Here is a 15,295-nt window from a genome sequence, read left to right as displayed (position 1 = left end):
GCAAAATTATGTGAGCAGTTGTTGCAAACTATATTCACTCTCAATTCCCTCACAATGGCATGCTCACATACTCTCAAGACAACCAACCAATTAGACTCAAAGCCTTCCTCCATTTATCATTTTTTGGAGTGATTAAATCAATAATTACAACTCAGTGATGGAGCTCTGTTCATATGCTTGATTTGTTCTGGATTCATCTCATTGACTTGATCAAGCCACTCGCTCCACTTCATAAAATATATTTTCAATGTTAATCACTTTCTATAAGCTCCTTGACCTTTCCCGACCTTTACATGAAAAGTTATGAACAAGATAAGCCGAAAAAACCATAAATTAACCTAATTTGTGCGAAAATGCGGAGAAAAACACTTCCACGTTGTATACGCGACTCTTGTGAAGGAAACCTATATATATTCCTAGGTATATGCGACACTTGTGAAGGAAACCTACGTATATCCCTTAAAACTCAAGTTTTACATCTGTTTAAGCCACCACTTGGAGCTGATCTCTAGGAGTAAGCTGGTTACATCATGACACACCTCCACACACACTTTGACACCTCTGCAATTGATGACATAGGTCAAGAACCTCTGCAACAAGTCAATGACATGCAGGCCCTAGTCTTCCAAACTCCTCATCAAGACCAACACCTCCAACTCCTCAAGCGACAATAACAACCTGTCCAAACACTTCCATCACCTATAGCAACATCTCTAGCACCTATAGCAGCATCTCCAACACCTGCAACGGTAACATCTTCAACATATGTAGCAATATAAACCTATGGCAAGTCAACATAACATGCCCAGCATCATCACTAGTCAACCTCCCATTCCTGCACTAGGTCATGTCATAAGTATGTTGACATCGATGCCAACCAACAAAACCAACCAGTTGAACACTGCAACAACCAAACACTCATCACACATCATCATCAGATTAACATAAGCATATGACAAGTAGCACCATGACCTTGTTGACATCAATGCCAACACTGTGTTTCCATTGTAAGTATAGTAATGTGACAAATCATATATTGTCATGTAATAAAATTAACATTTTAGACACGAATATGAATGCAATTAAAATCATATGCATTTGTCTTCCTTGAGACGATGGATGCAATGTATATTTTAAAAAAAATAAAAAAATTAGTGGTCCTCCCATTTCGGTCATGATAGTAAAAGCAAATTCATAAGACAAGGTTACTAGTGGTCGATTGAGGTGTGACCGGGCACGACAGAGGCGAGGACTTTTGTAGCATATTACAAAATTGGAAGTTCAAAAACAGGTATCAACACTACTAACATCAACTTTTCTTCCATGACTTATTCAAGAGATTTATTCCACTCATGGGCTGTAGTGATGGGCATATTTGTCCCTCTAGAATTATGTGAATAGCATTGTGTATGTTTGGTAAGGCACAACTACTTGGAGATTCTTTAAAATGAGAATTTTCCTCCTCATATAATGGCCTCCTTAGATATAACTAAACTTAATGGCCTGTCCCTTTTGGAGTGCAATCCCAAGAAAGGTTATTCGTGAAAATGCATGCTCTTGTTCCTTTGAAATCCCTTAATTTCATCCATTTGGATCAATAAGGCTTCTTTGACAATATTTATGAAGCTTGAACCCTCACGAGTTAAGGAGGAAGAAGATGACTACTTGGTTCATGGGATGATCTAGAGATTTCAAAAATTTGACTAAAGCTAAAATATCCCCATATTCAATTTGTTGAATATAAGGGCTAGCTATTTTTTATGGAGGATATGATGGTGATCCACCCTTATGCCAAGGGATTTTTTTTTTAAATGACTCATTCAGTCTTCGAGGTTGATGAAAAGGCGATAATTGTTAGCAAAGGTGCTTGGTTTACAAGTAAAGTGCGCCTCTTTATGAAACCATCGAAACCAAGTTTTAGTTTATATACAAAATCACTATTATCACTCCTATTTTGTTTCAAACTGCACAAAAATTCTCTAAAGTGTTGCAAGCCTAAATATTTAGCAATGATTTGTAAGAAAACTTGTAATTTTCTCACCATGGCTCTAGAGATGAGAGATTTTCAAGCTTCTATGTATACGTTAAATTTGCATTTTTTGTTGATTTAAGAAAGGATCTCCCCAAAGGCATGATGTTATAGTGCATAAATTGTCAGTGGACTATGAATAGACTATGTTTTGTTTTAATGTATGGCGTCAACACAAGCATTTCATTACTTCTTGTATAATGATAAAGACCTTTCAAGCATTTGAGTGAATACATTGAGAGACCACTTAATGGAAGGAACCCATGAATGGTCACCATTAGGTAAACTTGTTGGAAATGTTGATCGCTACTCATGGAGGGGGAGAGCGGGTTAATCAGTAGTGACAAGGTTTATAAAATTTTAAAACTTTTTTTGCAAAAATCACCCCATGCAGGGTATGTGTCTTCAAACATGGCACTTCGCACTTCTTCATCTATAGTGCTCGTTGACGATGGTTGTCCCATCAATGCTGGACACGGGCATCCTCCTTTCCACACGCATGCTTCTCCTTTATCTTAGTGCCCACCCTTTATCCTAGCGTCCATTCCTATCCCATCTCCTACTATAGTAAGGAGTTTCACCAGAGGAAGCCACGTGGTTCTAATTTTCTCCTCACCCGAGAATCTATTAACGGCTATAGGTAATTGAAAGACTACTTTAAAGATTATGCATCTCCTTTCTTCAAATAGAGGGATATCCATATTAGCTTATATCTGGAAAGGCGTATCTCTATTGATGGGAAGGGTCGATGAAGTAGAGGAACCCATGATGGTGGAGATTTGTTGCAATATCCGAGCACACTAATTCAACGTCTAGATTCCTCGATTGTTCGCGACATCTTGGAGTAACAACGTGATGGGGTCGGTCGCTCCATTTTATTCTGCCATATGATGTTATCTGGGCAGGAAAAGAAGATAGCCATATGGATTGCACATCGATTGACCAAGCCACTTCTACCCTAATCTTGTTAGAGGGGCATGCATCGAGCAACACAAGTCTCTGACATCGTTGGTCCGGATTGAGGTGGGAATCCGTGGACACGCACTAATCCACAAAAAATAATATTTATAGGAACAACGAAATAACTACAATTGTAGAAATAAGCAAATAGAATGAAACACACAAGCACACATTCGCTGAAGAATGAAAGCAGTATTATCAAATGGTCAATTGCATGGTGGTGACAATCTCTAAGGAGAGATGCTTAGTTACTCTCATGTGCAACACCCTCCCCAAAAGGCGAGAATACGTTCATCGTGTTTACAAAGAACTTCGTAAATGAAAAGAGAAGAAGGGGAGCGGATGAGGCATGGAAGGCCAAGAGTCACAGGGGCTAAGGTGGAAAATCGATTGCCAACTTGTCGGGGCCATAACTATTATGCACGAAACGAGAATCGGTTCCAAAGGTCATAAAAGAGCTCACAATGAGACAAACTACGTGAACAGGGTGTGTACTTTAAATAGAACTTTTCGAGGCCGAAAACGATGTTATTGTTTGATGGCCGCTAATGACGCAAGACGTGGAAAGGCCAAATTAGCACTGAGCTGCCCAGAGTAGCTACAATGGTCGACAAGGTCCAAAGGTTGGAATGGATCACATCAGCGGTATTAGATGCGGATGTGTGAATGCAGGGTTTTTTTCTCCATTTACATAGGCAAGGGTTGAAACATCTTAATCAAGAACCGTTTTTGCTTTCTGTGGCAGTGGTGGATTAATAATAATAATAAAAAAAAACAAACAAACAAACAAACAGACACTCCCACATTACATCTTGTTTCGTATCTAAGGCTAGTAATGTACAACTCTCCTCCCACATTGCATCAAGATTTGCCTTTGTCTCCATTATCCGAAACAAATTCCATATACTCCTCAATTGTTCCTCGCCACCTTCCCCAAAAGAAGAAGAAGAGTAACTTGGGCATCACACGGCACATTCGAGATTCTAATGTGGATGGCATTAATGGGTTGTTTGGGCACAGAGTTGGATGAACTTTCTTTGAGTGATAGTGCATGCGTCTGTGGCTACCCGCTCTGTTTTTTAAATGGAATGTGTCGAATACTCATTCTTCCAAGTGCATCGTTGGTTTCAGAGGTGAGAGAAAGAGGATATTTAACCAAGGAAACTAATGAGGCGGCTCAGTGCGGATGGTAAGAATATTAAAAACATGAACTTATTTATTGGGTATAAATTTGATGATACATGGCATGCTTATTTAAATAAATTAGAAGTAAATAAATTAGAAGTATTATGTGAGACAGAATATAAGTGATTTATACCACATGCAAGAATGAGTAATATGAGAGGAGAGGGGGAGTACTAGAAAAGGGAGGGAGAGGGGAGAGAAAAAGCATACCTTTCTCGGCCTTTTGGCTAAGATCATGTGTAGTATCTGTTCTTAACAGTTTAATATCTGATACGTGGTTCATAGAACCACATGATATTAAATGCATTTTTCTAGGGGGAGGGCCCACTCACAATAGCTAGCTATTGGGGCTCTCGGGCGTCGCTTGTGCATTGCACTACAGCACTAGCCTAGCGCACCCCAACGACACCAACACAAAATAATATATGTATATGATGCATGATGAATTGAACTGTTGTTTGTTTGATCGGGTGAAGGGAAGTTAAGTTATGGTGCTCTGAGCGGTTTGTTTGGAGGGTTTGTCGTTTGGTTTAAATCGTTGTTGCTTCCGGTTCCTTTCTGCCCTGAATTTAAATCAGGTTCCTTTCTGCCCTGAATTTAAATCAACTCTTCGCCTCGCTTTTTATCGGCACCGAATTTATATGCTCCTTGCTTTCGATTATCAATTATCTACGGCGCTGTGAAGCGAATTCTTCTCTGCTCCTTGCTTTCGATTATCAATTATCTACGGCGCTGTGAAGCGAATTCTTCTCTGCGCCCTCTCTGCGCCCTGAAGTCGTCATTATGGACTCCATTTGGTGCAAGGGTGATTGGACAAAGATCACCCCTGCCCACAACGTCACGCACGGTTCTTCATTGGGAAGTTCAGGCACAAACTCAAGCATGTTCTCAACAATCTAAAGAAACAGACGCAACAGGTTTTCTTTTTTATTAGTTATCCTGGTAATGGAAATTACATTTCTTGCAACCTCATGAAGGAGGGAGGAGGATCCTATCTAGGTTTCCTTTCTTAGTGTATTACTGAATGATTGAATCTCCCTCTTTCCTCCAGGCATCTTTCCTTTACTGTATTAGTGAATGATTGTATCTACCTCTTTCCTCCAGGGATCTTTCCTTACTGTATTACTGAATGATTGGATCTCCCTCTTTCCTCCAAGCATCTGGTACATCTGTTTGGCTCTTGGAAGCATCCCTTCCTTATTGGTGCTTGAGATAGAATTTTATTATTCGCTTCCAAGAAACACAAAGTTACCACTCCTAGCCAGATTTTTGGGAGCTATGCCCTCTTCTTGAACTCCTCATTTGACAAGACCCAATCTCCCTTATTGGTGCTTGAGATAGAATTTTATTATTCGCTGCCAAGAAACACAACGATACCACTCCTAGCCAGATTTTTGGGAGCTATACCCTCTTCTTGAGCTCCTCATTTGACAAGACCCAATCTTGGCATGATTGCTAGGTCTCCTTCCTTTACTGGCCATTGTCCTATTTCTTCAGCTTTCCAACAAATTCTGTATCGTCCATTTTTATAAAATCACCTTTCTCTTTACCGAGTTCAACATTGATGATCTTGACTTGCTTTGGTTTTCCAAGTTCAACATTTATGATCTGGACTTGCTTTGATTTTCCAAGTTCAACATTTATGATTTTGACTTGCTTTGCTTTCAAAGACATCGAGTATTGCTCCAACACTCTTCATTTTAGTTTTATTTAACATGACCATATTTCTGAAGGCCAGCGAGATTTCTTCTTCTTCTTTTTTAACTAGAACATTATGCACTCACATTGCAGCTGGAAAATTCGAACTCTCCTTGCATATAAATTGCATTACAATGAGACAAAGCAGGGGAAGGTGGGAAGGTGGCATTTGCCAAGAAATGATCCTGCACCCAAACCTTGTGGAGTTTTAACATGCATACACTAAAAAGCTCAGATCAGTTAGGCAAACCATTGCATATCATTCAGGGAATTGATGGACACTTATATTTTCGTAGCTACTCCTGTCAAGTCTTCCTAAGAGGTGAGTACATAGCTATGTGATTGCATCCCAAATAACTTCGATCAATGCTATAGCTACACAATTGTACATGTTGAAGTCAGGGGTCACCTGCTTGTAGTGCGTTGTTTAGCTAAGCAGAACAACTTTAGGCATGCTTGAGTTTATGGCATACTGCTACCTTTATTTGTGCAAATATTGATGCAATGGCACAAAAAGATGAAAGAGAATTAGCCGGCTCTAAAGTGAACGGTAATGGTAAGATGAAATCCCTGAGTGAACAGATCTTGTATAGGACTTGAACCAAATCAAATTGACCTAACATGGGTCCCTGTTATTAGAGAGAGCATTAATTGGCTATTTTGCCTGATTACATGTTCTTTCCCCAGACAAAGCAATCACAAGCTTATATATATATATACACACACAGCCAATACATGCCCAAATGCTGAACAGTGAACACCGACCACCCATGATGGCGCCATCAGTCCGTTGCATGTGGGTTTTGATCACATGCAAAACACAGTGCAAGCACCAAGTACAGTAATAGGATTTGGCCATTCACAATCAAAGATATGGGAGAAAATCAACCACAACATATGCCAGTAATCATAGTTTCCAATCTCTCTTTGTTGGCTACATGCTCCACAACATAGGTTCAAGAATAAATAAAAGGGAGCAGGACACATTAATAAACAAAATAAAGGGGAGCAAGACACACAAAGCTGGGGCAGGAGGAGAGTTTTATATTCGGAGGAAGCTAAAAAGAAATTGTTTCAGAGATAAGGCTGGCAACAGGAAAAGGGGTCTACAAAACTGAATTCTCTGTGGTTGCGGATAAGGCCGGCAACAGGAAAAGGGGTCTACAAAACTGAATTCTCTGTGGTTGCGGATAAAGCTGACAACAGGAAAAGGGGTCTACATAATTCAAATTTTGGGAGATTCCAAGATAACCGAGTAGATCAATAGTAAACTGTAATTTGGGAGATTCCAAGATAGCTGACTAGATGAATAGCAAAGTGTAAATCTCCAAAATTAGATCCTTTCCCCAATCTCCTTGGAAAGGATCAAGAAACTAAAAGAAAATTTCAACACGCATATGTAGAGTTCAATCTTTCCGCTGATGAGCATCCTAATCCTAAGCCCTATTACAGTAGGAAGAACAGCAGTATTACAGCCCTTTTTGGGTTAGGCGTTGACATTGACATTGACATTGCAATGTATCTTCAAATTTCGATTTAAAACAGTCAATATACAATCTATATTCAAATTCCTATTTCAAATACTAAGTATATGCAATTTATATATACAAAGTTCTATTTCAAATAGGAATTAAAAACAGTCAATATACAATCTATATTCAAATTTCTATTTCAAATACTAAGTATATGCAATTTATATATACAAAGTTCTATTTCAAATAGGAATTAGAAATACTGTCTTTTTCCCTTGCAAAGGATTAGGAGCACAAACACAGCGTCCCCTTAATACGGAAAACACAGCATGACGATGCAACATATTACTAGAGAATGCAAACAAATAGGAAACGTTTGCCTTGCTGTGAAACTTTTCCGGTTACACTGTAAAAATAAATAAATTGCAGCATTGCTGGGGCTTGAACCGGTGTCTCCCAGGCGAGAAGGCTGACCAAGTAAACTAATTGTATAAAGTAATTTTAAAGACAACCTTCTAATTTTTAACTTTCAATTGTAATTAGCTAGAAACGAAAAACAATCAATCCATCGACGATGCGGCTGGACTCGTGTTTATAGAAAACAGAATAGATTGGAACACTGGTACCCATCTATAAACAGAATAGATTGGAACACTGGTATCCCATCTAAATACAGAATAGATTAGAACACTGGTACCCGTCTAAAAACAGAATAGATTGGAACACGTGTATCAATCTATGAAACTGCTGCACACGTAATGGCGTTCACACCCTCTCTCACGTATGAAACAAACAATAATGAAATATCTATCTAAAAACAGAATTGATTGGAACACTGGTAGGCAATCTATGAACGGAAGTAATTGCGAACAAACAACCATCGAATAATGTTGCAATCGGTTTCCGAACCATCCAAGGGTGGTTTTGAAATGGTTCTCTGTTACCTCTTCAAAATCAAAATCAGAGACCATTCACATTTTATCCAGCGACCAGATGCTAGATCACGTCCGTGTAGACAGTCTGTCGCATTTTGTTCTTAGTATAGTGTGGAGGCCGCGTGAATGCGAGCCTCCGCTGCCACAAATTATGACGTGCACTCTCCTCAGTGGGAGATGCTAGTTAAACCCCCCTCCCAAGTGCAATGGAGGTGGCCTTCCTAGGCCATCGACCTTCAGGATCATCGATTGACCCCACCCAGGTAAGTATGTTTTGGTATTTTCCATCTTCCCCTTCTATACCCTTTCCTTTCATCACTCTCATCCACACTTTGCATGTGGGATATAGCCCTACCATATTATAATCCAATCAATGGTTTCCTCTCTAATTTCCTACTTCATTGTTATTATATTCAATACATGGCCCTCATTTCTTGTGACATGTTAGTGTTGGTTTTTATTATTGTGGATGTGTGGCTTTCTGCACAATAATTCTTGGGGCTCGATATGCGCCTATCTATGCAATAGTTCTTAGGGCTAGGTGCGAGATCTTGGTAACTATAGCCCCAATGCTTTGCGCAATCAGTGGGACCATCTGCCAAAGGCATGTTGTCGATAGGGAGATCACATGTTCAAATCAAGGTGAGTTCCTCAGAGTTATGAATAACTCTCACGATTAGTGGTTCACGTCATTCCTCATCTAGATGTTATGGGGAAGAAGGGGGATCCTCCAAAGGCTTCCTTTATCTTTACACACACACACAAGTCAACAACGCGCATAAGTAACTCCGTAGGAGATGGCACCGACACAATCGAAAGTGAACCAAAAAGCAAAGTAGTCTAAAGCCAAAAGGTGGGAAGAAGATAAGAGAGAAAAAAAATCCAAAGTCAACTAGGGATAACGTTTTTACGAATTTTACACTTCGACATGAGCAAGCAGGAAAAGTTGTTGTGATTCTCGACCCTGCAGATGCTTCCAATTTAGAGATTGAAGAATTTTATAAGACAATCATCAAGGGAAGGAACAAGAGAACAAGGGTAGTGAAACAAAACACCCTCCTCGATTCCCATTTACCGGGCAGAAATGGTAGAACACCAATGCCTCGAACTTTGCTCCAATCGTGATGGGTAGCAATTTCCCCAGGCATAAATATAAAGGGCATGAATTATTTCAAACACATGTTTCCTTCAAAGACCAATCATGCTACACCCCTGACCTCGAGTTCCAATGACTGGGGCCCTCCTCCTCAGGAATAAACAACCTCAGAATCTCCTCGCGAGGATCCCAAAACTTTCCTCTCTGCCTTATCCAACATTTTTTTGCACCCCAAACTTTTGAAGGTGATTGATTGCATCAAGAACCGCAAGGTGATTGTTTTTATTCACCGCAGTGGCACCCATAATTTTATCCATAGAAGAGTGGAGGAAGAAACCAATTGTTATGTCCATGTCGTGCATGGATTTCATTTAAGCTAGTCATTTTTAGTGGGGTCTCTTAAAATTTCTCAAATTTAATAGTAATTCACTTTAAATAACTATGGTGACTAACTTGTTTAGTCGCGTAGCCTCTAATCTCTCATTTTGTAAGTTAGTGAAGTGTGGAGGGAAGTGTGAAAATGTGAAACTTCATACCAGAGGCTAGAAGCTCAAATCTCACATGTTTGCTGTTGAAATGGGTGATTATTATGCAGCTCTCGGCGTGGAATGGTCACACACTTTCGGCCACGTTACAATGGATTTTAAGGAATTATACATGGTCTTCAATAAGGAACGGCACGAGCATGCACTCAAAGGGATTAAGTTTGGCTCCCTCGAAATTATCAACTCTCGTCGTCTGGAGAATTTATCGGAGAAAGGCCATTCCAATTTTACTACGCAATTCAATGACGTACGAGTTGTGTGTGGTCCCCCACAAGAGATTCCTGATTATTTGCATATGGTACTAATTAAACATCGATACGTATTTGAAACGCCTTGTGCATTGCGGCCTTCACGTGGTGAGCATGACCATGCTATCCTCTTGGTTCTAGGTGCTCAACCACCCAATATGTGTCCCTGTAGACACCCATTTTGCATACAAGACGGAAATAAAAAATGATCATTCATGAACTATCAAACACTGGAGTCATACATCCCAATAGGAGCCCTTCCTCACTAACCATGGTCTTGGTGTTTGAGAATGAAGTTAGTTGGCACATGTGCCTTGGCTTTTGGTCTCCCAACCAGTTAATCACCAAAGACAAACTTACCGGACTGGTTATCAACGATCTCTTAGATGAGCTTCATGGAGACAAGTTCTTCGTTGAACTGGACCTTTACTTAGGATACCACCAAACGCACATGAAGGAAATGGACATCCCTAAAACAACCTTTCACACACATGAATGCCATTGCGATTTTTCAGTGATGCCCTTTTGACTTTGCAGTGCTTCATCCCCCTTTAAGAGCCTCATGAACAAGATTTTATGACCCTTCCCGTGCAATTTTGTGCTTGCACTCTTTAATGATAGCTTGATCTACAACAAAACTTGGGACTGCCATGTGGAACACATTGATAGGCCCCGTAACTCCTTGAGGGCTACCAGTTGGTACTTACACATTATGGCAAAGATGTTTTTGGGGCTTCAAAGGTCAAATACTTCTGTCACATTGTCAATGGGAAGGCCCCACAAGTGGACCGAAAGAAAGTTGTAGCTACATAGGATTAGCCACAAACTAAGACCTCGAATAGCTTTCACGACTTCCTCGGACTTACATGCTAATAAAGCAAGTTTTTGAATAGCTATGGTAACCACCTTAACAACCATGCTAAAAACAAACGCCTTTGTATGGAATGATGTTGTTGAGCAAATCTTTTTAGCCTTAGAGTAAGTCGAGGGCACTACACCCATTTTAGTAGTGCCCAATTTCACTGATAATTTTGTCTTGGAATGCAGTGCATCACGCAGGGGTCGAGGAGATATGTTGATGAAGTTGACATAAATTTGGGTGAATACATCTGTGAGAAAGAGATGATGGCCATGTTTCATGTAGTTGAGACTTGGAAGCCATATCTTATCAGAAGGTGTTTCCAAATCAAGATCATCATCATAGTTTGAAGTATTTTTTGGACCATACATTATCATGCATGGGGCACACAAATGGGTCACTAAGATGGATTGGTATGATTATCAAATCGTATATAAGAAATGCAGTGTGATGTCTACTTTATTGTTGAATTATGAGGAGAAAGGATATCATTACCGCGTGAAACAAAAAGTTGATTGGCATCGCTCTGAGAAAGGGACTAGGTGTTTCTTCACCTTCAACCCTATAAACAAACAGCTCTCAAAGACAAAAACCATCAGAGGCTCTCACTGAAATTTTAGGCGCCCTATTAGACCCTCAAGTAGATTGGACAAGTTTATTGCAAATTGGCTCTTGCAACCCACTTCAAGATATATGTTGGTTTTCATGTGTCTTATTTGAAAATGAAAGTGTGATTGGAATGCAAAGTGCAAACTAGTCTATTGGAACTTGATGAAGAAGTGTCCATTTGGCTATAGCGAGAAGTAGTATTGGCCACCATATAATGTTGACTATGCTACCACATCGCTTGAGATGTATATATCAAATGGAAAGATATGCAACCAAAATATGTCACATAGGAATAAAAAATGATTTTACAATGGTTTCTATGCCTCCAACCTGAGCTAGTTACGTTTCGGGAACTGGTAGCGACATGCAATAAATGGCTAGCAACCAAAAATCAACAGAAGTTTGTCAAAAGGATGGATTCCATTCCCACAGTTGCTCTGCCGACTGAAGAACCCTGCAAAGCGGCGTTGAACCTAGCAGAAAGATGGCTTATTGGACAGTTTAATGGGCTATGGCCCTCGCCTAATGCTATAGATGCCTAGGTGCAAAGGAACTCGCGATCTCTTGTCAAGGAATGAATCAAAAGTCATTTCGTTGGCAAAGGCTTCTTTGTATTTGTATTTGAAGCGATAGAAGACAGGAACCTCATATTCAGAAATGGCCCGTATTTCATGGGGCCTCAGGGTTTGTATCTGAATCAATGGACTCCAGACTTCGATCCAACACAAGATGTGCCCTCGATTGTCCTTGTGTGGGTGTGCTTTCCTCATTTACCTCTGCATTGCTGGAACCGCAAATCCTTAGAAACCATAGGCAATAAACTTGGAAAATACATCGATAGAGCAGAAAGGAGGGATCAATACTCCTGTGCGAGAATTTGTGTAGAAGTAGACCTGGAGGAAGGTCTCCCTGAAGCTATAAAACTCACGGTGGCTGACTGGACTCACATCCAAGTGTTAGATTATGAGAAACTTCCATTTAAATGCTGGCATTGCCACGACTATGGGCACTTTGCCAGGCACTATAAAAAGAAATTAGAGGAGGGGGCAGAGAACGCGAAAGGAGACCAATGGGCTCAGGTCCAGAAATCAAGAACAGCTACGCAGCATAACAGAATTAAAGGTAAAGGAGTATTCACGGGGAATGGTGATCCTCCCATAGTCCAAGCGGAGGGGAGCTCACTCCCTCCAAGAGCAGACATTCCCACAAATCCATTTGAAATTCTCAACACACCAGAAAAACCCCCAGAATCAGCAGAAAAAGAGGTTGAACAACAGGCCATCATCATGGAAGAAGACAAAAGGCAGGAGGAAACAGGCCCTCTCCAAACCGAAACTCCAAAAGGTGTCTCTAGATCCCCAACCTATGCAGAAATGACAAGGAAGAAGATTCTAGAGATCTCGGGATCCTCGGAAGATGAGACAACTGAGAGGCCCTCGAAAAGAGTAGGGAGGAAATCTCACAGAGAGGCCAGAGAAAAAGAGGCAGAGAGACAAAAGTGCAAGGCAGCCAGCCCACGATTGAGATGTCCATCAGCAGAAATACTAGAACCAATCCTCCCAAGGGAGGTACTGCCCCACCCTCTGCTAGTAAATAATGCGATTAGTCTCTTGGAACTACAGAGGACTGGGGAATCCCTCAAAAGATGAAGCAATCAAGAACCTATTGAAATCAGAATTTCCTGAGATCCTCATGCTCCTAGAGACTAAAATAGAAGGGGAAGCCCTTCTGGAACTCAGCAAAGTAAAATGGAAAACAAAAGCCAGAAAAGCTGTAAGTGCTAGGGGTTCATGCGGTGGGCTAGCCACACTCTGGGAGGATGACAAGTTTCAACTTGAGGGCTCCTTCTAGACGCATCACTGGATTTACACTGAACTCCGACACCTTCCTAGTAAGATTACCTTTGCTCTCTTTAATCTCTACGTACATGTCCTCTGTGCAGAAAAGAAAGACCGTTGGCAAACCCTGACTGATTTCCTTGAAGCTTACTCCCTCAAGAATATAATTATAGTAGGAGACTTCAATCTAATCCTCGACCCAAAGGAAAAAAGAGGAGGAACCAGCAGCAAGGACCACTCCCCTCCCTTAGTGGAAGACCTGATTCAACAATGGGATTTACTGGACTTTAAGCCAAAAAAAGGGCTTTACACATGGACAAACAACAGAGTCGGGGCGGAGCACATTTCAGTGATGATGTATGCAATGATTTTGTGCAATTTGATCATTAATTATTCAAAGTCCATACTAGGACCAAGAAATCTAAAAGATGTTTAACCTATACTCAAGTAGGATGGTTTCTTTTCGGTGGTCACATTTTCTGCCACCATAAACAGGAAATCTTCCTATTTTCAGTGCAACTAAAAGGCCCAATTAGTCACTCACTGATTTATAGCTTCATAGGTCTAAACCTTTCTTCTCGCTGCAACATTTTAAGATAATTTGGACACTAATCATATTCAATTAACACTATAGTTATAAGGAAATTAGCTTTCAACAATGCTGTCTGAAAATTGAAAACCCCAATCTATGAATTGAAAATTAAAGAAAGATTTTCAAATGATTGTGATGCGTGTTAGGACTCAGAATTGACCATTTTTGACCTTATATTTTTGCCATAATATTACCCTTTTTCAGTTCATAAGTTGAAAGCTTTGATTACATAATGACTTAATCACCCCAAGGTATGAAGTAACTCTCCGCATGTCTATATGTTTAATTGTTCATTACATATTCATGATATCTTTATATTTATCTTTGGAAAAGCTAACTAAGTTTCCAAGTAACCGTTGAACTGTCTAAAGTCTGCAGGAATTATAATTCATAGTTGCTGTAACACCAGAAACAGCAACTACGCAGTTGCTGCAACACCAGAAACAGCAACTACGCAGTTGCTACAGCCAGCAACAGCAACTATCTAAAACAGGGAAATGTTATTTTGCAACAATACCGGAAATAACAAACGGCAACTATCAGAAGATCGCCAGAATTCCACGCTGACGCAGCATGATCAGCAACTGTCCAAAAAGGGTAAAACACAGTTACAGTTGCTAAAATATCAGGAACAACACGAGTTTACTAAATCAGCAACCATGGGGAAGCGGCAAAGGATAGTGCGAGGATTCCAAGAAGACGGTCGAAGTTCGGTTACCAGCTGTGTAACAGTAAGAGACCCAAGAAAGAATACACTGTCACACTGTTGTAACAACATCCTGTAACAAGGATGGATTTCTTATTTTTGACAGAAAGGTTTAACTGAATGAACTATGACAGTCTATTGTAATAGATGTCTCCTCTATAAAGAGGAGACATCTACATTAGAGAAGGGGGGGAGAAAAACAGTCTGTAAGGGAAATTTTGAAAGACAACAGCAAAGTCTGAACTTTTATTGTAACTGGATCTTTTGGCAGATGAATAGAAGATTGTTCTGAGCACCTAATCTAGCATTTGTGTTCTGGGGAATCTTGTGAGAGGGACCGGGCCCACCTTCCTCACAAGATTCACCCATTTACTTTTCTGTCAAGTGTGTAAGTGTGTTTGGTAATTTCTTTCTGCTGGTACTCTGTTTTGGATTTTGTAGCATTACCTCTGATAATTTCCTTTTTGCTGGTACTCTGTTTTGTTAATTGCTTGAAGCTGTAAAAGGATATTTCACCGGTGAA

General features: G+C 40.2%; 2 non-coding genes across 2 annotated transcripts; one reads left to right on the top strand and one right to left on the bottom strand.

Annotated features, from left to right (window-relative positions):
- The first annotated feature begins 4,380 nt into the window (after nucleotides 1-4,380).
- LOC149205682 (U2 spliceosomal RNA) lies at nucleotides 4,381-4,577 on the top strand. The gene has a single exon (XR_016253142.1). It is a non-coding gene; the product is annotated as a U2 spliceosomal RNA (small nuclear RNA).
- A 3,813-nt stretch (nucleotides 4,578-8,390) lies between these two features.
- LOC149205681 (U1 spliceosomal RNA) lies at nucleotides 8,391-8,550 on the bottom strand. Its single transcript, XR_016253131.1, has one exon. It is a non-coding gene; the product is annotated as a U1 spliceosomal RNA (small nuclear RNA).
- Between the last annotated feature and the right edge of the window lie 6,745 nt (nucleotides 8,551-15,295).

Source organism: Pinus tabuliformis, chromosome 1_2 (genome assembly GCF_031772625.1).
Source record: "Pinus tabuliformis cultivar Carrire ecotype Pingquan chromosome 1_2, CPIR1, whole genome shotgun sequence".
Classification (NCBI taxonomy): Eukaryota; Viridiplantae; Streptophyta; class Pinopsida; order Pinales; family Pinaceae; genus Pinus; species Pinus tabuliformis.
Note: the sequence above shows the minus strand (reverse complement) of the source record. Positions and strands in the feature narration are given on the sequence as shown.